This window comes from Gasterosteus aculeatus, chromosome 7, assembly GCF_964276395.1.
Source record: "Gasterosteus aculeatus chromosome 7, fGasAcu3.hap1.1, whole genome shotgun sequence".
In the NCBI taxonomy this organism is placed as follows: domain Eukaryota; kingdom Metazoa; phylum Chordata; class Actinopteri; order Perciformes; family Gasterosteidae; genus Gasterosteus; species Gasterosteus aculeatus.
Window position 1 is genome coordinate 14,325,284 of NC_135694.1, and position 21,167 is coordinate 14,346,450.

At 48.7% G+C, this 21,167-nt stretch overlaps 1 protein-coding gene and 1 long non-coding RNA gene across 21 annotated transcripts in view; one reads left to right on the forward strand and one right to left on the reverse strand.

Annotated features, from left to right (window-relative positions):
- The window catches only part of dlg2 (discs, large homolog 2 (Drosophila)), a 222,399-nt gene that overhangs the window by 26,737 nt on the left and 174,495 nt on the right, over positions 1 to 21,167 (forward strand). The window lies entirely within an intron of this gene.
- On the reverse strand, positions 1,182 to 2,379 carry LOC144410414 (uncharacterized). Its single transcript, XR_013468463.1, has 4 exons — positions 2,289 to 2,379; positions 1,976 to 2,098; positions 1,472 to 1,517; positions 1,182 to 1,332 (listed from the first exon to the last, which is right to left on the reverse strand). It is a non-coding gene; the product is annotated as an uncharacterized LOC144410414 (long non-coding RNA).

The window sequence follows — 21,167 nt, forward strand, 5'->3', positions numbered from 1 at the left end:
TGTTTAGCGCAAGGACAGCAAAGAGTCGTGATCTAGTTGAGTGTTTTGCTCTCAGTGAGGGAGGGACGAGCAATTTTGCAGATGAATCAGTACCTGCGCTGCCTTCTGAGTGAGAAGAGGACGTATTCTCCTGATGTTGTAGAGCAGGTCTCAAACTCGCGGCCCGCGGGCCAATTGCGGCCCTCGGGACGATATTTTGTGGCCCCATCCTTAATATGAAAGTGTAATGTTAGTGCGGCCCGCAAGTTTTATACTGTAACCCCACTGTCAGCTGCTGTGTGGGACATGTTATGATGTTCTGGTTTCCTACTGTGTGCTTGTCCAGTGAACGTGGCATGCATGTGACTGACATGGGGGGCGGGTTGTGTGTGTTGGCCGAGGTGCAGAGAGCAGGAGGGTTAAATTCAGTTTCCTGCCCTCTTTCGCGCAGGTGATCATGTGACTAACCGTTAGCATCGCTCGTTTAATAAAGTTTTCCTTTACGACTCACACTAACAACACATGAAGCATCTGACTGTCACCGACGAGCGTCTCCGTCCATTACTACGCAGCTTCGATTCACGTAACTTCACGTTTGACTAGTGTTGTAGTCTCATTCGGACCGATCCCCCAGGGTGGGGTTCAATGACTGCTTTTGAAAGTGAGTGTTAAGTTGTGTTATTGTCGACCATGCCGTTCGGACGCTAGTCTGGCCCGCGTTCGGTTGAAGTGGGCTGCATCTGGCCCGCAGCTGATTTGAGTTTGAGACCCCTGTTGTAGAGCGTGTATCTACAGGATCGTGTTGTCGCAGTGATGTTGGGAGTCAGGGAGAGTTGGCTGTCGAGTGTGACGCCGAGGTTCCTAGCGGTCAAAGTGGGCGTTAGCACGGAGTTTCCAAAGTTGACCGTCAGGTCCTGGGTCGGAGAATCTTTTCCCGGAAAGAGAAGTAGTTCAGTCTTGTCGGGGTTGATCTTCAGATGGTGGGCGGACATCCACTATTAGAGTATTATTACATTATGATGAGGTGAATGACATGTGCTTGTATACCTTTGAATGTCAACAGATTAGAAGACTGCCCATGCCGTGGAAAAAAGGATGTAGTACAAATAACAAAAGTGTATGTTTGTTTACAGTCTTTTTTCAGCTGTTCCAATTCCGAACAAAGTCTCTGACATTTGTTGACATTTGACATTTGTTCCAAGACTGGTCCTTCCACCAACTTGCAGTGACTGCATTCTTTCTTGGTGGCCAGGTGACCTTTACAAATATGGTCTTTGAAGTGCCGAATTGCCACTTAAACCTCAACTTTAGACCACGCTCTCTTTGTCCCTCTTCTGGACCCCGCATCTTTTCCTGAAAGATACACAAAGTACACAAAAACGATCACACAAAAATAATTATTGTTTTGCCTTCTTTCTTCTATACCTTATAGCAATGCCTTTTTGTGTCCAATTTAAGTACTAAAGATGCTCTACCATCAAACTTGGCTTACCTTCAGAAAGAGGGTAGCTCTCATCTACTGGACGACACGCATCCTGCTAAAAAAAAATTTCACTTTATTTTCAAATTTAATTTATCATCAAAAGACTTTCCTTAATATTTCGGGAAGATTGAAAAATCAATTTGTAAAATAATTTCCTTGAGGAGAACTTCATTTTCACAAAGTAACATTTTGACTACCTTGCTAGAATGTTTAATGTCCTCATATAACACTGTCCCCATACACCATGAGAGGCGACTAAACACACACACACACACAGTAGATTTAGAGAATGTCTAATGTCCTCATATAACACTGTCCCCATACACCATGAGAGGCGACTACACACACGCACCTCGCAGATTTAGATAGAGAATGTCAATTCTGATTTTAATCTAATGTCCTTATACACCACTGTCCCTATACACCATATGAGGCAACTGTGCGCGCACACACACACCAATGAAACGTGATTGAATGCTTTTTCATAAGTAATTAAGTTTAGACTTAATTTACCTTTTCAACCCTTTTGAGGGGACCATGTTGTGGACATGTTTGACTCGGGCCATCCACAGAGGTCTCAATCTGGTTGGCCTCGTCACTCGCAGCCGACCCAATCAGCTTATTCGCAGGGATCCTCTGTAGCGGATAGAAAAGGAGAAAAAGTCTATCTCCTTTGACATTCTTTATGGTTTATTAGTTCACCTCTATATTCTAACAGAGCCGAGGTGAAGATGCCGCGACCTATTTCATACACAGACAGAAAAAAACATTTGTCAAGCTTATACAGACTTTAATTAGGATTACAAAATCCAAACATTCAGTTTACCTTTGACGTTGTTGACATATTTGATGTCAAGTCCCACTTTGTCCCCTCCAGTATCAATGTAGAATTAAGAGTCCCCACCGATGCATATTTTCTTACTGAAATGATCAAAGAAGGCTATCAGGATTATTATATTTATTTATAGAACATGCACAATCAGAAAACATTCTATAGCCATTTAAACCAGTAATAAACGGAGATAAAATAAGAAAATCCCTAACAGCGGCAATCAAATTTTTATTTGACACTGCTTCACAATTTAATAATATCTTTAGACTAAGATTAACTGTATAAGTTAAGTAAGTCCCTAGCATGTTCGCTACGTTTAGCACGTTCATTAAACATCACAAAGCATATCATCATATCTCACCTCACAACTGTAAATGGTAAATGGACTGTACTTGTATAGCGCTTTTCTAGTCTTCCGACCACTCAAAGCGCTTTAACACTACATGACATTCACACCCATTCATACACTGATGGCAGGAGAACCATACACAGTGACACTTGCCATCATTAACTAACATTCACACACTGTAGTCGCAGCTACAGGAGCAATGTTGGGTTAAGTGTCTTGCCCAAGGACACATCGACATGCGGGTTAGCCGGGCCTGGGATCGAACCGACAACCCTCTGATTGGAGGACGACCGTGCTCCCCACTCACCCACAGTCGCCCTGGTGGGGCCCTGGTGGGGCGACTGTGGGTGAGCTCCGTTTTATACGTACCGTTTTATACGGAGCTACTCGGAGCAGGCTACGCACGGAGCTAGCTACTCATGGCTGTCTTCATCTTTAAAGAACTGATGAACCTTGTACTTAAAGTTCGTACGTAAAAATCATAACGTATTCCATCATAACTCACCTCGCACGGTCTCATCTCAGAGCTAGGTATTCAAGACTGTTTTCATCTTTAAAGGGCTGATAGACCTTGTACTTTGCGTCGGTAAGTGATTCCAACATCACTGACCCCGCCCCTCCAACGTCACTCTCTCTGTCCCTCCCCCGGAAGTGAAACCAGCCAATCACATGGCAGCCCGCGAAATTTTAACCGTGTGTGTCAAAATGTGTATGAAACTGCACCAGCATGGTCAGACGCTACGCGGCGCTGTTCTATACACTGTGACACACAAAAATCAGGTCATGTGGTACAAAAGGACTTTCCAAATGTCAACACAAAACCTGAAAAGCATCATATGACTTTTTTTGGTCAAAACTAAATATATATGTTTGTAACAATCATACAAACTCGTATTAACTATATAGAAAAAATGTGAGGAAATCCAATGGTTGCTGTTTTAAGTCCCAGCACAGACTTGGACTGTGTGCAAAGGTGCCAGTATGCCTCCACCCAAAAGTGCTGCAGGGTTACTGTTTGGTAGCCGCCTCGGCTTCTCGTGCTAAAACTCCATTTCCATGAGTGCTTCGATCCATGTTGGGCAACATAGTGGCTTTACATTTAGTTAAATATTCCCTGACTTTAATAAGGTGAACGGTTAACCTCATGAATATCTTAAAGAGACGTTCTAAATCACTGCTGTTTTATCTGTCAGGGGTGCTGGTGGAAGGCAGGACTCAGACGCAGAGTTCAACAGGAACACAAAGGACTTTAATAGTCAATGGTCAAAAATCCAAGGGGGCAAAAACACACAGGCATGAACTATGGGTATCCAAGACAAAGACAGGACATGCGTGGCTAAAGACAATGACGCGACAAGTGACACAGGAGACACACGGCTTAAATACACAAGGGAGGTGCAGGTGATTGGAACACAGGTGGAAACTATTAGACGAACACAGGGGATGACGAGACAAGGCAGGAAGTGAAGTTACCCGGGGACACGAGTGGCAGAAAACGACAAAATAAGACAGGAAGTGAACCACACCGTGACAGTACCCCCCCCTCAAGGACCGACTTCCAGGCGGCTCACACTAGAGCAAAACAAGGGGTGGGGGGGAGGGAAACCAGAGACGTTGGTCGGACCACCCGGGAAACTCTGGCGGGCGGCCCGGCGGGTGGCCAGACGAGCGGGGAGCCTCTGGGGGTCGGCCCGGCGGGTGGTCACCAAGCCGGCTCCGGAGCGGCGACTGCAGGGCACGGAACGTCTCTAGAATGGCAGGCTCGGGGACACGGGAAACCTCCGGGGTCGGCGGCGGCAGCTCGGGGACACGGAACACCTCCGCGGTTGTCGGCGCCGGCAGCTCGGGGACACGGAACACCTCCGCGGTTGTCGCCGTCGGCAGCTCGGGGACACGGAACACCTCCGCGGTTGTCGCCGTCGGCAGCTCGGGGACACGGAACACCTCCGTAGTCGGCTCCAGCTCGGGGACAGGGAACACCTCCGTAGTCGGCTCCAGCTCGGGGACAGGGAACACCTCCGTAGTCGGCTCCAGCTCGGGGACAGGGAACACCTCCGTAGTCGGCTCCAGCTCGGGGACAGGGAACACCTCCGTAGTCGGCTCCAGCTCGGGGACAGGGAACACCTCCGTAGTCGGCTCCAGCTCGGGGACACGGAACACCTCCGTAGTCGGCTCCAGCTCGGGGACACGGAACACCTCCGTAGTCGGCTCCAGCTCGGGGACACGGAACACCTCCGCAGTCGGCGGCGGCTCAGCCCCCCCCATAACCCACCCCATAGCCCCCCCCTCAAGGGCCGGATCCCAGACGGCCCTCAAATCACCAACGGGAGGGTGGGAGAGGACCATGGGATGGGAGGGAGGGAGCCTGAGTCTCGGAGCGGGGACTGGGGGCGTCGGGGTCATGGCTGAGAGTCTCGGAGCGGGGACTGGCCGAGTCGGGGGCATGGAGCGTGGCGCCGGAACTGGTCGGGTCGGGGGCATGGAGCGTGGCGCCGGAACTGGTCGGGTCGGGGGCATGGAGCGTGGCGCCGGAACTGGTCGGGTCGGGGGCATGGAGCGTGGCGCCGGAACTGGTCGGGTCGGGGGCATGGAGCGTGGCGCCGGAACTGGTCGGGTCGGGGGCATGGAACGTGGCGCCGGAACTGGTCGGGTCGGGGGCATGGAACGTGGTGCTGGTACCGGGGGCATGGATCGTGGCGCTGGCTCGGGGGTCGGGGACATGGATCGTGGCACTGGCTCGGGGGTCGGGGACATGGATCGTGGCACTGGCTCGGGGGTCGGGGGCTTGGGTCGGGAGGCCGGGACGGGAATCTGCTGCGGCCCAGCGCGGGACATCTTGCGCTGCGACCGAGCGGGGTCGGGACGTCGCTGCGGCCCAGCGCTGGACATCTCGCGCTGCGACCGAGCGGGGTCGGGACGTCGCTGCGGCCCAGCGCTGGACATAGTGCGCTGCGGCCGAGCGTGGGGAGCATAGGTGGCCTGTAGTCGGACCGCAAGGTCCATTACCCGCTCCCAGTGCGAATCGCCGCCAGACGACCACGAAATGGTCTCCTCCTCTGGGGACCATGTGGGGGGCGGCGGATGGTGACCCAGATGCCTACTGAGGGCTCCAGATGGGGAGACGGAGTAGTACAAGTACCCAGCTGGAACCCCCGGGAGGACCGTTCCCCCACTACGGGCAGCCCGCTGGAGACTCCGTGGACCGCCCATTGCTAGACGGGTTCCCCTGAACTCGTCCAAGGGAAAAAACTCTGCTGAGTCCTTTCTTGGTCGCGTCATTCTGTCAGGGGTGCTGGTGGAAGGCAGGACTCAGACGCAGAGTTCAACAGGAACACAAAGGACTTTAATAGTCAATGGTCAAAAATCCAAGGGGGCAAAAACACACAGGCATGAACTATGGGTATCCAAGACAAAGACAGGACATGCGTGGCTAAAGACAATGACGCGACAAGTGACACAGGAGACACACGGCTTAAATACACAAGGGAGGTGCAGGTGATTGGAACACAGGTGGAAACTATTAGACGAACACAGGGGATGACGAGACAAGGCAGGAAGTGAAGTTACCCGGGGACACGAGTGGCAGAAAACGACAAAATAAGACAGGAAGTGAACCACACCGTGACAGTACCCCCCCCTCAAGGACCGACTTCCAGGCGGCTCACACTAGAGCAAAACAAGGGGTGGGGGGGAGGGAAACCAGAGACGTTGGTCGGACCACCCGGGAAACTCTGGCGGGCGGCCCGGCGGGTGGCCAGACGAGCGGGGAGCCTCTGGGGGTCGGCCCGGCGGGTGGTCACCAAGCCGGCTCCGGAGCGGCGACTGCAGGGCACGGAACGTCTCTAGAATGGCAGGCTCGGGGACACGGGAAACCTCCGGGGTCGGCGGCGGCAGCTCGGGGACACGGAACACCTCCGCGGTTGTCGGCGCCGGCAGCTCGGGGACACGGAACACCTCCGCGGTTGTCGCCGTCGGCAGCTCGGGGACACGGAACACCTCCGCGGTTGTCGCCGTCGGCAGCTCGGGGACACGGAACACCTCCGTAGTCGGCTCCAGCTCGGGGACAGGGAACACCTCCGTAGTCGGCTCCAGCTCGGGGACAGGGAACACCTCCGTAGTCGGCTCCAGCTCGGGGACAGGGAACACCTCCGTAGTCGGCTCCAGCTCGGGGACAGGGAACACCTCCGTAGTCGGCTCCAGCTCGGGGACAGGGAACACCTCCGTAGTCGGCTCCAGCTCGGGGACACGGAACACCTCCGTAGTCGGCTCCAGCTCGGGGACACGGAACACCTCCGTAGTCGGCTCCAGCTCGGGGACACGGAACACCTCCGCAGTCGGCGGCGGCTCAGCCCCCCCCATAACCCACCCCATAGCCCCCCCCTCAAGGGCCGGATCCCAGACGGCCCTCAAATCACCAACGGGAGGGTGGGAGAGGACCATGGGATGGGAGGGAGGGAGCCTGAGTCTCGGAGCGGGGACTGGGGGCGTCGGGGTCATGGCTGAGAGTCTCGGAGCGGGGACTGGCCGAGTCGGGGGCATGGAGCGTGGCGCCGGAACTGGTCGGGTCGGGGGCATGGAGCGTGGCGCCGGAACTGGTCGGGTCGGGGGCATGGAGCGTGGCGCCGGAACTGGTCGGGTCGGGGGCATGGAGCGTGGCGCCGGAACTGGTCGGGTCGGGGGCATGGAGCGTGGCGCCGGAACTGGTCGGGTCGGGGGCATGGAACGTGGCGCCGGAACTGGTCGGGTCGGGGGCATGGAACGTGGTGCTGGTACCGGGGGCATGGATCGTGGCGCTGGCTCGGGGGTCGGGGACATGGATCGTGGCACTGGCTCGGGGGTCGGGGACATGGATCGTGGCACTGGCTCGGGGGTCGGGGGCTTGGGTCGGGAGGCCGGGACGGGAATCTGCTGCGGCCCAGCGCGGGACATCTTGCGCTGCGACCGAGCGGGGTCGGGACGTCGCTGCGGCCCAGCGCTGGACATCTCGCGCTGCGACCGAGCGGGGTCGGGACGTCGCTGCGGCCCAGCGCTGGACATAGTGCGCTGCGGCCGAGCGTGGGGAGCATAGGTGGCCTGTAGTCGGACCGCAAGGTCCATTACCCGCTCCCAGTGCGAATCGCCGCCAGACGACCACGAAATGGTCTCCTCCTCTGGGGACCATGTGGGGGGCGGCGGATGGTGACCCAGATGCCTACTGAGGGCTCCAGATGGGGAGACGGAGTAGTACAAGTACCCAGCTGGAACCCCCGGGAGGACCGTTCCCCCACTACGGGCAGCCCGCTGGAGACTCCGTGGACCGCCCATTGCTAGACGGGTTCCCCTGAACTCGTCCAAGGGAAAAAACTCTGCTGAGTCCTTTCTTGGTCGCGTCATTCTGTCAGGGGTGCTGGTGGAAGGCAGGACTCAGACGCAGAGTTCAACAGGAACACAAAGGACTTTAATAGTCAATGGTCAAAAATCCAAGGGGGCAAAAACACACAGGCATGAACTATGGGTATCCAAGACAAAGACAGGACATGCGTGGCTAAAGACAATGACGCGACAAGTGACACAGGAGACACACGGCTTAAATACACAAGGGAGGTGCAGGTGATTGGAACACAGGTGGAAACTATTAGACGAACACAGGGGATGACGAGACAAGGCAGGAAGTGAAGTTACCCGGGGACACGAGTGGCAGAAAACGACAAAATAAGACAGGAAGTGAACCACACCGTGACATTATCACTAACGTGGCTGATTAATTTGCATAATGTGGTTGTTTAACTCGTACTGTTGCAGTCCAAGCCATAGGTTACACTTGTCATTGGTAGTTTTTAAGGGTTTCATGTGTATTTCACGGATTACAGGACTCTTTGAGTTTTACATTTCATACATAATCTGTTGGAGCTGTTGAGGTCTGGGTTCAAATCCTTTAGTCTTTTTCTTTTCGGGATCGTCGTGGCGCAGGGGTTAGAGAAGGTGTGCTGGGAAGCACAAGGTTGGTGGTTTGATTCCAGGCTGGACACCCAACCCCTAATTGCTCCCCGGGCAAAATGTGAAAAAGCCATGGGTTTAAAGTGTAATGTAAGTCGCATTGGATAAAAGCGTCTGCTAAATGACCTGTAATGTAATGTAATATTGTATGTTCTCTCATCAACACAAGACATTCATTTTAACACACCACTTCATTTTCTTTCTCTTGAACACGCATGTCTAATATTTTCACATGTTTCTTCAATGACATTTTTATGTTAGCATTTAATTAAATATTTCTTTAACTACTCAGTGTCCCTGAATTACGGTGGCCCTGAAGTGCAAAACACAACGGCAAATAGGAAAACACAACGTCATTAACTTTTACAGAAAGGGGAAGACCTTATAGCAGAGAGCAGAGAATGGACCCTTCTGATTGGACAGACAGACTCTTAATCCGAAGCTTTTCACCGGCGACGGAAAGTGACTCCTTAACTATTTGCACAATCGTATTCTGAAAGCTGAGAATGGACGCTTTCTAGATATTATGGCAATCAATAAATCAGTGGCGGGACTGAGAGCCTGTGATGAGGGGGGGAATTGAGCGCAGCAGGAGAGCCGCAGCAGAAAGTCACGGAGAGATGGCGATGTTTTATGAGTGTCTTAAAAGCGTCCTACTAGTGTTTCACCGTTCTTTTACCGGTGTTTTGTTGTTCAATTATATTTAGGTGTTGTAAATAAAAGTTAATAAATGGGGGTGGGGTACCGCGGACGCTACGGGGGGAGGGGGGTCGCCGCGGACGTTTCAGATGTCATCCTGTTTATATAACAATAGTCACTCATTTGTCATTTTCATGTGCCAAATGTTAGATAAGACTGTTGTATTAACATACCAGAACAATATCTGTAACAAAAACTGGTTATTGTGTTAATTTGACTGACTGGAAATCAATGCATCAAACTTGTATATCAAGTCACAAGACATTTTCTTGAAAATGTGCAATAGATTTCATACACACAACAACATACATTTGTTGTCACCGTGCAAGAGTAAGACAGTATCTCTGTCAGGTGTACTTATTCTACTCAGCTTCTATATGCGACATCCTCACCTGAGTTTGTTATGACGTGGAGGTGTACTAATGAGTGAATGTGATATGTGGAATATACACATGGAGATGGACCTCCAGTAGAGGGAGCCAAAATACTGGGTTTACGGTTTGTTTACGCCTGTCTTCATCTTCTGCTCCACAGTCTTCTTTTTTCAGGAACAATTAAAGAACAGCTCACATTACAGTTATGGTGGTTTATCAGTTATATTATAGTTATTATCAGTGGTTGTCCATAGCTCTGTCCAAAGGCATTTATTTTCTAAATGATCTGTATTATCTTTGAGCAAGCTCTGCAGCATGCTTACTGATAAGTGTTGTGCCATATGAACATTCTTAGTTATGTAATACGAGCTTCATGATTGTCATTGTCAAGAGCTGATGCAGATCTCAGTACGGTCAGCTTAAGTTATTCCTCCCACATGCATGAGGCCAGACACCCACACTCGAGACTCTGCACTGGACTGTGCTATACCTCATCCTCGTGGCTGACCCACACATGCAAAAGAGCTGCTTCATGAGTTCCTCTTTTCAGACTCCCATCATGCTTAGGGCAGTGAGTAGGCACGGAACTGTGTGTTATGATTCTTCTGATGAAGTTCCACTGCTGAATCTCATTTGGTCCTGATATTAGTCAGTGATGTCTGTGTTTGTCAGCAAGGATTGTTCGTAAACAGATTTATGCAGCCAACTTCAAAGGCAGTGTGTGATAAAAAAAAGGGGGGGTTATATAGTTTGGAGATGAAATGCTTTGAGATTAGCAGTTTTATTGTGGTATTGTTGAAATATGCTGAGGTGTTTCAAAGAGGACTAAAATACAGCATCTTCTACATTATTGCTTATATGTTCTTTTATATATTAAAAATAGGGCTGGTCTTTTATTTTTGTTGTGTACAGTAGTGTATGCATGCTCTTACTTTTACTTGTAAATTATAATAATAATTAAGTCCATTCGCCTATCCTTCTGAAAAAACATCTCTATGACGTTGGTGTAAAGTCCTCTATATCTTCTTTTAGTTCCAACCGTCTCTTTGTCTCAATAGACATTATTGTTCGGAGTGAAAGTCGTCTTTTGGTCGTCTTATTCAGACTGTATGTTTTCAGTTTTCAAGGACTGATAATGTGTACTTGACGTTCGCTACTTGACTGTTTTAGCTAGCACATGCTAACTATGCCATCAGTCTGTGAAACGTGAAGAAAAACAATAGCAGAACGAGCCTGTGTGCTCACACACGCCCCCTTCAGGCAGGCAGAGATACTGGCTTCGCCTCCGCAGCAGTGACAAGCAGGAAAGGGAGCTGCCAGTCCAGCTGCCTCCTTACTGCTTTTCAACTGCATATGTGAAATACAGGACCCAGACTATGGGATGTGAGGACATTTGATAAAACTTTATTGATCTATCGGTCAATCTTCGTTCCTACCCTCACCTCTGGTCATGAAGGATGGGTCATGACCGAAAGAACTAGGTCACGGGTACAAGCGGGTGAAATGGATTTCCTCAGGAGGGTGGAAGTAACTTCTCCCTCACAGAAACAGTCAAAATGAAGAGCTGTTGCCACCACATCGTTGTCAGCCTGGCAGAGACGTGCAGAGAACAGTAACAGCGCTGACAGAGCTACCCGTGGTTCCTGAGGGACAACTGGAGGATGGGTTCTCGGCTTTGTGACAAGGCTGTTTGTTGACAATATCATCCGTAAGCGCTGTATGAGCGCTTTGTAGAGCACTGGCCACCACATAAATGCTAACATAGACTAAAAGACACAGATGCCCCAGCAATGCCAACAAAATACGGAGAAGATCGGATCACAACACTTCCCTGCTCTGTGGACATTACTCTTGTATAGTGACAGTTGTTTGATGCTTTATTAATAGAGAATGCTTTAGAACAGTGGTTCCCAAAACGCACCCCTTCTACATCCCAACTGGGTTCATGCACCCCCATAACCCCACACTTAAAAAAAAAAAACGTCCATTTATAGCTGCATTAAAATTGGACCAATGAACGAGTGGTGTTTACAATATTTAGTCAGCCGTTAAATGTTGCAGCGCGAACATAGACCGAACATCGGGGAAACATTGTATCATATTTATACCCTGAAATACTGCAACAAAGTTTCAATAAATTCCATTTATGTCACTTTGAAAGAACAATAAGGACTAGGACGCATGCACAGGCTAAGAGGCAGATTGCATCATATTCCATTTACAATTAACCATACATAGTGGCTAAATTATTTAAAATTCAAAATGTAAAGTTACACATCACGACTGATCATCAGAGGTAGGGGAATTCACTTTATCAATGTGAAACTTTCCATGTGTACTGTCCACACGCTGGGCTTTCACGTAGAGTAGTTTTAGCATAGTATCTCCATTTTTATAGGGCTTATAGGGTTGTTAAGGTTTTTTTTCAGTAGATTCCCAAAGCTGTATGTGTTATATTGATTTATTTCCTCACTAGTAACATAAACTGATTTTTACATATCAAAATAGTGACAGGGGTTCTCCCTTTATCTCCGCAGAAAAAAATTTGTCCAGATAGACAAAGTAGTTATAGTTATTACTTTTTATCATGGGTATACTATTTTCGGAACAGAGGCCAAAAAACAGCATCAGAGTGGAAAAGAGTTATCCACCCACTATACCATTAATTGGTACCCTGTGTGTGCTAGGACATAAAGGGATTAGCTGGTACAATAGTCACTATGGGGGGAGGGCTAGCTCTAGGGAAGGAATGCTGCTGGAATAATCGCTCACCAAAAAAGAGCAGCTACACAGGAGCCATCTCTGTAATTCCCGGCCCACTCCACCCACCCATTATGTAAGCACGAGGAAAGCAGATCTCTATTATGATGGCATTCATATATTTTGATTGTAAAGACACTACCAGTAAAGTAAACAACACGCGTGATCCACTGTTAAATTTTTAGATTAGATTAGATTAGATTCAACTTTATTGTCATTGCACAGGGTACAAGTACTGAGGCAACGAAATGTCGTTTAACATCCAACCAAGTTGCACTAAGTGCAAAATAGCAAAACGTATGTGCATATGTAAAGTGTAATAAGTGAATACAAATTTAAAATTTGAATTTTTGCTTTAAAATTTATAGTATCTATACTTTTCAATAGTCACTAGTGGAAAGTAAGCACATTTTGCTTTAAGTTCTGTGTACCTAAAGTTATTGTTTTGGGCTAAGCAAATCTATTCCTATATAGGTAAATCATATCTCAATAACAATGTATACTGCATATATGTACTGCATGTTTTCTATTTGGCAAATATATGCGAAATAACCACAGGTTAAAGTGTATTTGGTTTTAAATTAAATACTTAAAACTGAAACAATTTTCCTTTTTAAGTGAAATTAAAGATAAAATAAATAAATTGAGGCCACACCTTCAGTACATATTATCTCAATGTTAAGCAAATTAAGCAAATGTGAAATAAATTACAAAAACATCTTGGTCTGAATCGGCTGTACAGTGAGGTGTATAGTCTGCATAACCACATAGTATTATATCTTTGGTTATGATAACAAGGTTGCTCGGTTCTGATGCAGACAAGACACAAACAGTAAAAAGACACTCTGCTGCTGGGCAGGATTGCATGTGTGAGCTAGAAAAAATAATGCATGTTATCTGGCATTGTTGCCAAAAATACTCACCAGATTGGGATTTTGTCATTGTATTTTCTGATAAAGCCTATGGATTAACAGTTAATGCTAAGGCTTAACAGATACTCAGTGTTAAGGTATAATTACATGAGCACAAATTTTGGCATGCACGTTATCCTGTTATATAAGTTCTTTTACTTTCTTCCTTTTGACCCATATTATACATATGCCAAAATTTGTTAGTCTGTGAAGGATTGAGCCATAAACTACACGCTTGGAGCACATTTGTACATGCAACTGTCTATATTTGACAAAGGTGGGAACTCCTGCTGTTTATGTGTGAGGAACGCAAACTGTTTAACAGTGTTGGATCTTAAATCTAATGCTGGTGAAACATAACCTCAATAGGAGAATAGCGGGCCTCTTCTGGCACAAGCATTATCTATGTAGCCCTGGGGTAAAAGCCAGACAAGTTGGTTCCTAGTAAGTTATATAAAGTAACGAAGTAATTCAAAGGGAAATAATTAAATGAAATGTGGTTAATTTAGTCCAAATAAGGTATGATGTAAATCTTTAGTTAACTAAATAAACAATATCGAAGTTGTAGACTGTGGATGTCATTTGGTCTCACTTGGCGGAGAATAGTTAGAACTGGCAGAGAAGAAGCGGAAGTGGAAAGTGCCGTGGCTAGAGGAAGTGGGAGCATAGTTTGGTGTGCTATGAACAAAGGAGATAACCTGTAGCAGGATATTACGGCACCTTTATGGTAGTCATGGTATGGAGTTTGTGGGCATTTAGAGTATTATGTGTAATAACTAAGAAGCAGTACTTAATAATATTTTTTGAGTACTCCGTAAACGCTTATGTCCTTTTAACCAAAGGCTGTTGTCTGTGCGCAGTCATTTAAAATCTAATGTTTTTTAACATAGTGTTGTCTAATTAATATAGAGCCATAGCTAATTCGAGTACTGTAGGAGCGAAGAAACAAACAATTAGGCAAAAAATCATTTTGGCTGCACGTGTCCGTTTATTCCTATCCAATAAACATAAAACAAACATTTACATCGCGCCTTTCCCTTAAAGGGGCCCCGTGAATTCAGTCCTCATGCAGTCGCCCACAATACTATAAATTCCACCCAATACAGGTCAACCCTTGTGGTAGCTATCTTAAGAAAACAACACATAATTCCAGTTTAAATACACCAACAAATTTCCCTGTTAATTTACTGTAATCTACTTTCACCTTTCAAAATAAAACTTAGAATTGCTAACATAAAAAGGACTCAAACAAGAGATAGCCTTTCAATGATACACTTTTATTAAAGTTAAATCAGGGTCAAAATCACATTTTGAAAAAAACAAATAAAATAAAAGCTGCAAGCAGCATTGGACGGGTCCTCGCTACTCCGAACGTCGGGGCACCGGTCAGACGGCTAGAAACGCATCCAAGAACTCCTGTAGCGGTTGGACTAAGCATCCAAGAGTCAGTTGTCGTTAACCATAAGGATCGACGCCAAGAATGACGATTTGCAAACTTCATCTTTAACATTACATGTCATTTAGCAGACGCTCTTATCCAAAGCGACACAATAAGTGCATTCAACCATAGGGATACGAACTCAGAAGAACAAGAAACAAGAAAGCGCAATTTCCTCAAATAAGCCAGTTTACAATTTGCTATAGATAAGTGGCGTTACAACTACAATTTAAGTGCTACAATTTGTTAGTCTTTTAGTTGAGGTAGAGTCTGAAGAGGTGTGTCTTTAGTTTGCGGCGGAAGATGTGACGGCTCTCTGCGGTCCTGATGTCTTCAGAGAGCTCGTTCCACCATTTTGGAGCAAGGACAGCAAAGTGTTGTGATCTAGTCGAGTGTTTTGCTCTCAGTGAGGGAGGGACGAGCGGTTTTGCAGATGCAGAGCGGAGAGTGCGAGTCGGGATGTAGGGTTTGACCATGTCCTGGATGTAAGCTGGACCTGATCCATTCACAGCATGGTACGTGAGCACCAATGTTTTGAACTGGATGCGGGCAGCCACTGGGTGGCCAGTGAAGAGAGCGGAGGAGTGGAGTAGTGTGGGAGAATTTCGGAAGGTAAAGACCAGTCGAGCTGCGGCATTCTGGATGAGCTGCTGAGGTTGAATGGCGGTAGCTGGGAGACCTGCCAGGAGGGAGTTGCAGTAGTCCAGGTGGGAGATGACAAGAGCCTGAATCAGTACCTGCGCTGCCTTCTAAGTGAGAAGGGGACGTATTCTCCTGATGTTGTAGAACAGGGGTGCCCACACTTTTACAGCTCGCAAGCTACTTTTCAACTAACCAGGTCATGACGGTGGGTGACAGGTAAATAGTCATAAAGAGCCGATATGAAGAAAACAACAAGCACACATTCTTGGTCATTACCTTACGGGAATCAGCCTGGGTTGCTTTGGAAGGAAATTAAATCCGTCCGTTAGTAAGCAAGAATTGCTAAACCCCATTACCATTAGTTTCGGTCATCTCCCGCGGTAAACCGTGCATGCGTGACGTGACGTAATTTTTTTATCGATGGCACACGATCGACTGGTACTGCCTCTGAGATCGACTGGTCGATCGCGATCGACGTATTGAGCTCCCCTGTTGTAGTATCTACCGGATCGTGTTGTCGCAGTGATTTTGGGAGTCAGCAAAATTTGGCTGTCGAGTGTGACGCCGAGGTTCCTAGCAGTCAAAATGGGCGTTAGCACGGAGTTACCAAAGTTGACCATCAAGTTCTGGGTCGGAGAATCTTTTCCCGGAAATAGAAGTAGTTCAGTCTTGTAGGGGTTGATTTTCAGATGGTGAGCTGAGACATCCACTGAGAGATGTCAGTCAGACAGGCAGAGATCCGTGCCGCCACCTTGGTGTCCGAGTGAGGGAAGGAGAGAATTAGTTGGGTGTCATTGGCATAGAGCGACTACTTGTAGGCGGCTCAAGTAGTGTGGAGTTGCTCCGAGACAGCAAGGAGAACAGTCTCTGTGGAATGGCCTGCCTTGAAGCCTGACTGGTGGGGTTCAAGGAGGTTGTTATGGTGGAGATAGGAGGAGAGTTGGTTAAAGATCGCACATTCAAGGGTTTTGGACAAAAAGGGAAGAAGAGAGAACAGTTTGTAGTTGTTTTCTTCAGAAGGGTTGCGGGTGGGTTCCTTCAGGAGAGGGTTAACTCTTGCCTCCTTCAGAGAATTGAGGAAACAGCCAGACTACTATTGGTCAATTTTAGGTTAGAATTAAAAGGAAACTATCAATAGTTACATAATCATTTCACTTCAGACAGATAGGACCCATCCCCAAGGGGTCACTCAGCGATAACCAGGACATTCTGATGTACCATTCCAAAATGAAAGCCTCTTAAAATACCATATATGAGCCATTTTCCTTCAAAGTCTAATTCATGAGACTGCTTCAGGTCAATATCAGATTACAATTAAAAGGAAACTATCAATAGTTACATGATCATTTCACTTCAGACTGATTGTACACATCCCCAAGGTGTCACCCTGGGATAAGCAGGACATTCTGATGTAGTATTCCAAGATGAAAGCCTCTCAAAAAACCTTACATGAGCCAATTTATATCAAATTCTCCACGAGACTACTTTTGGTCAATTTCAGGTTAGGATTAAAAGGAAACTATTAACACTCACATGATCATTTCAATTAAGACTGATAGTACACATTCCCAAGATGTCACTCAGGGATAGGAAAGACATTCCTATGTACTATTCCAAAATGAAAGCCTCTCTAAATACCATACATGAGCCAATTTCTTTCAAAATCCTTCACGAGACTACTTTTGGTAAATTCCAGGTTAGAATAAAAGGAAACTATCAATACTTACATGATAATTTCACTTCAGACTGATAATACACATACCCAAGGTTTCACCCAGGGATAAGCAGGACATTCTGATGTACTATTCTAAAATAAAAGCCTCTCAAAATACCATACATGAGCCAGTTTCCTTCAAATTGTTCAAATTGTCCATCACAAGACTACTTTTGGTCAATTTCAGGTTAGGATTAAACAGTCAGAGTTTTCCCCCCCGCCACCCGAAGGCGTAGGGAGGCGACCCTTTTGTCCACCGGGGTAAACTCCAATGTAGCAGCACTCAGCCGGGGACTTATGAGTATCCCCACACCCGCCTGGCGCCTCACACCATGGGCCACTCCGGAGTAGAATCCCCTATCCAGGAGTGTGGTTCCAGAGCCGAGGCTGTGCGTAGAGGTCCAATTGATAACGCTCCACCTCCCGCACAAGCACCCGATTTGGTAATCGTATCGTCTGATCTGAGGCCGCATGTTCTGGACACTCGGGTAAAGAGTGGGGCAGAGCTGTCAACTGATCACCATCTGGTTGTGAGCTGGGTCAGAGGATGGGGAAAGACTCGGGACAGACCTGGTAAACCCAAGCATGTAGTGAGGGTATACTGGGAACGTCTGGAGGAGGCCCCGGTCCAAAAGATTTTCAACGCACACCTCCGGCGGAGCTTCTCTCACATTCCTGTGGAGGTAGGGGACATTGAACCAGAGTGGTGTATGTTCAAAACCTCCATTGCTGAAGCCGCGGCAGTGAGTTGTGGCCTCAAGGTCTTAGGTGCAGGTTCATGGACAGGATATCGAGGCGTAGTCGGGGGGAGGAGGGTCTACAGTTCGGGGGGCTGCGAATCTCATCGCTGCTTTTTGCAGATGATGTGGTCCTGATGGCATCTTCCGTCTGTGACCTCCAACTCTCACTGGAGCGTTTCGCAGTAGAGTGTGAAGCGGTCGGGATGAGGATTAGCACCTCTAAATCTGAGGCCATGGTTCTCAGCAGGAAACCGATGGATTGCCTACTCCAGGTAGGGAATGTGTCCTTACCCCAAGTGAAGGAGTTCAAGTACCTCGGGGTCTTGTTCACAAGTGAGGGGAAGATGGAGTGTGAGTTTGGCCGGAGAATCGGAGCAGCGGGGGCAGTATTGCACTCGCTTTACCGCACCATTGTGACGAAAAGAGAGGTCAATCTTTGTTCCTACCCTCACCTATGGTCATGAAGGATGGGTCATGACCCGAAAGAACTGTGTTCTGGCGTCTCCCTTAGGTATAGGGTGAGAAGCTCAGCCATTCGCGAGGAGCTCGGCGTAGAGCTGCTGCTCCTTTGCGTCGAAAGGAGCCAGTTAAGGTGGTTTGGGCATCTGGTGAGGATGCCCCCTGGGCGCCTCCCTAGGGAGGTGTTCCAGGCACGGCCAGCTGGGAAGAGGCCCCGGGGAAGACCCAGGACTAGGTGGAGAGATTATATCTCTGCACTGGCCTGGGAACGCCTTGGGATCCCCCAGTCAGAGCTGGTAGATGTGGCCCGGGAAAGGGAAGTTTGGGGTCCCCTGCTGGAGCTGTTGCCCCCACGACCCGACCCCGGATAAGCGGTTGAATGGAAAAAGGCAATTGTTGCGTGAGAGAATAATAATTGCTTTAAATACAATAGGTTCCTCTACAACTAGTCGTTGCAAGGACCCTAATAAAATTGCATTGATATGCAAACATATTCAACAACAAAAAACATTCATAATATTTAAATAACTGAACTTTTTTTAAGTGTTACCTAGGGAGGGAGGAGAGGTAGCACTGCATCCTGGTGTTCTTTTTTCGACATAAGAGGTTTTTAATCGGCGTGGCCACATGGGGATTGACAATTGCTGCCTTTGCCTTCTTCTGGACCAGCTTCCCTCTCCTTGTAGACACCACAGTCCCCCTGGTTGTCCTTTGTCCCTCTTTCTGGGTTCAGCCCAAGGAAGTGCTAAAATGTAATAAAAAAAGGCATTTTAGGTGTTTACAAATGAGAGAATATTATTCTCCTCTAACATAACGTAAATATTTTATTCATATGTGTAACGTGCGATCCTCTGTGGGAACGCGGAATGACGAATATACAGTGAATCGGTTTAAGCAACAGTCTTTATTAAAACGTCTGCACACAGCACGCGTCCGGCTCCAGCTCCTTCGCCAGACTCTCTCTCGCTGTCGCCCGATCTCTCCTACTTAAAGGCAGAACACATACACTGATTAATCCCTCCTCAGACAGATTATGCCTCCCCCGGCACCGTTCCCCGAACCACTCCCTTCTCCGTCCCCCCTGCAGCTGAGCCCGACTTAGGCCGGGGAGCCGTCCGGCCTAGCCTACTCCCCCCCTCCCGACTGGATGGCCAGGCACTCCTTCTCCACTGTGCTATACCTGGCCTCCCTCTTGGACAGCTTCTGGCTGATGTACACCGGGGCAGTCCACCCCCCCACCTCCTGAGACAAACGGCCCCCATTCCCCTGTTCGATGCGTCAGTCTGCAGAATAAAGGGGAGAGAGAAGTTAGGGGTATGAAGGAGTGGTTCCCCACAGAGAACCTGCTTTACCTTCTCAAACGCCTGCTGGCACTGTTCCGACCACTGGACCAGATCTGACGCACCTTTCCGGGTTAGGTCGGTCAAGGGGCTGGTGAGGTCCGCAAAGCCGGGGATGAACCGCCTGTAATACCCGCCAGCCCCAAGAAGCGCCTCACCTCTTTTTTTGTCTTGGGCCGCGGACAGGGCGCGATAGCTGCCGTCTTGTCCACCGGAGGGCGCACCTGCCTACCCCCCAAGTGGTACCCCAAATACCGTACCTCCACCCGTCCAACTGCACACTTCCCCGGGTTGGCGGTGAGCCCCGCCCGTCCCAGCGCCTACAGCACCGCGCCCACCTGCTGCACATGCTTCGCCCAGGTGGTGCTGTGGATAATGACGTCGTCCACGTAGGCGGCAGCATATGCAGCGTGCGGACGCAGCACCCGATCCATGAGGCGCTGAAACGTGGCTGGGGCCCCAAACAACCCGAAGGGAAGCGTGGTGAATTGGTACAAACCGTACGGGGTGGAGAATGCTGTTTTCTCCTTGGACTCTGGCGACAGAGGAATCTACCAGTAGCCCTTGGATAAATCCAGTGTCGTGAAGAAACGTGCAGTGCCTACCCGGTCCAGGAGTTCGTCGACCCGGGGCATTGGGTAGGCATCGAACCGTGACACGTCATTCACCCTGGGATAGTCCATGCAGAACCGTACAGATCCATACTTCTTTTCCACACGGACGATGGGGCTGCACCAGGCACTGTTGGACTCTTCTATTACCCCCAACTCCAACATACTCGGCAATTCCCTCCGAACCACTTCTTTCTTGTGTTCGGGCAACCTGTGGGGCTGTGACCTCACAGTCACGCCCGGGGGCGTCTCGATACTGTGCACTATGAGGTCGGTCCGGCCTGGAGAGGGAGAGAACACGTTAGCAAACCGCTCCTGCAACCTGGCAAGGTCCGCTCTCTGGCTCTCGGAGATGAGCCTCTCGAGGGAGCGAGGTATGATTACCTGCTTTTGGAACCTCCGGCCCCAGCTCCTCCCTTTCCGATACCGCAGAGACCAGAGAGACGGACTCCACCCCCCTCCAGGCTTTCAGGAGGTTCAGGTGGTATATCTGTGTATATTGTCATGGCGCAGGGGTTAGAGAAGGTGTGCTGGGAAGCACAAGGTTGGTGGTTCGAGTCCAGGCTGCCCCATGTTCCATGTCGAAGTGTCCCTGAGCTAGACACCTAACCCCTAATTGCTCCCCGGGCAAAAATGTGAAAAAGCCATGGATTTAAAGTGTAATGTAAGTCGCTTTGGATAAAAGCGTCTGCTAAATGACCTGTAATGTAATGTACCCCCGTCAGACCACCTCGTAGTCGACGTCCCCCAAAAGTTCAAAGGGAGAAAATCCCGTGGAGGCCTGGGGAACCTCCTGCACTGCAAACAACAGAGGGTCAAGCCAGTGGTCCCAATTACGTTCATTGTCGCTAATACATTTA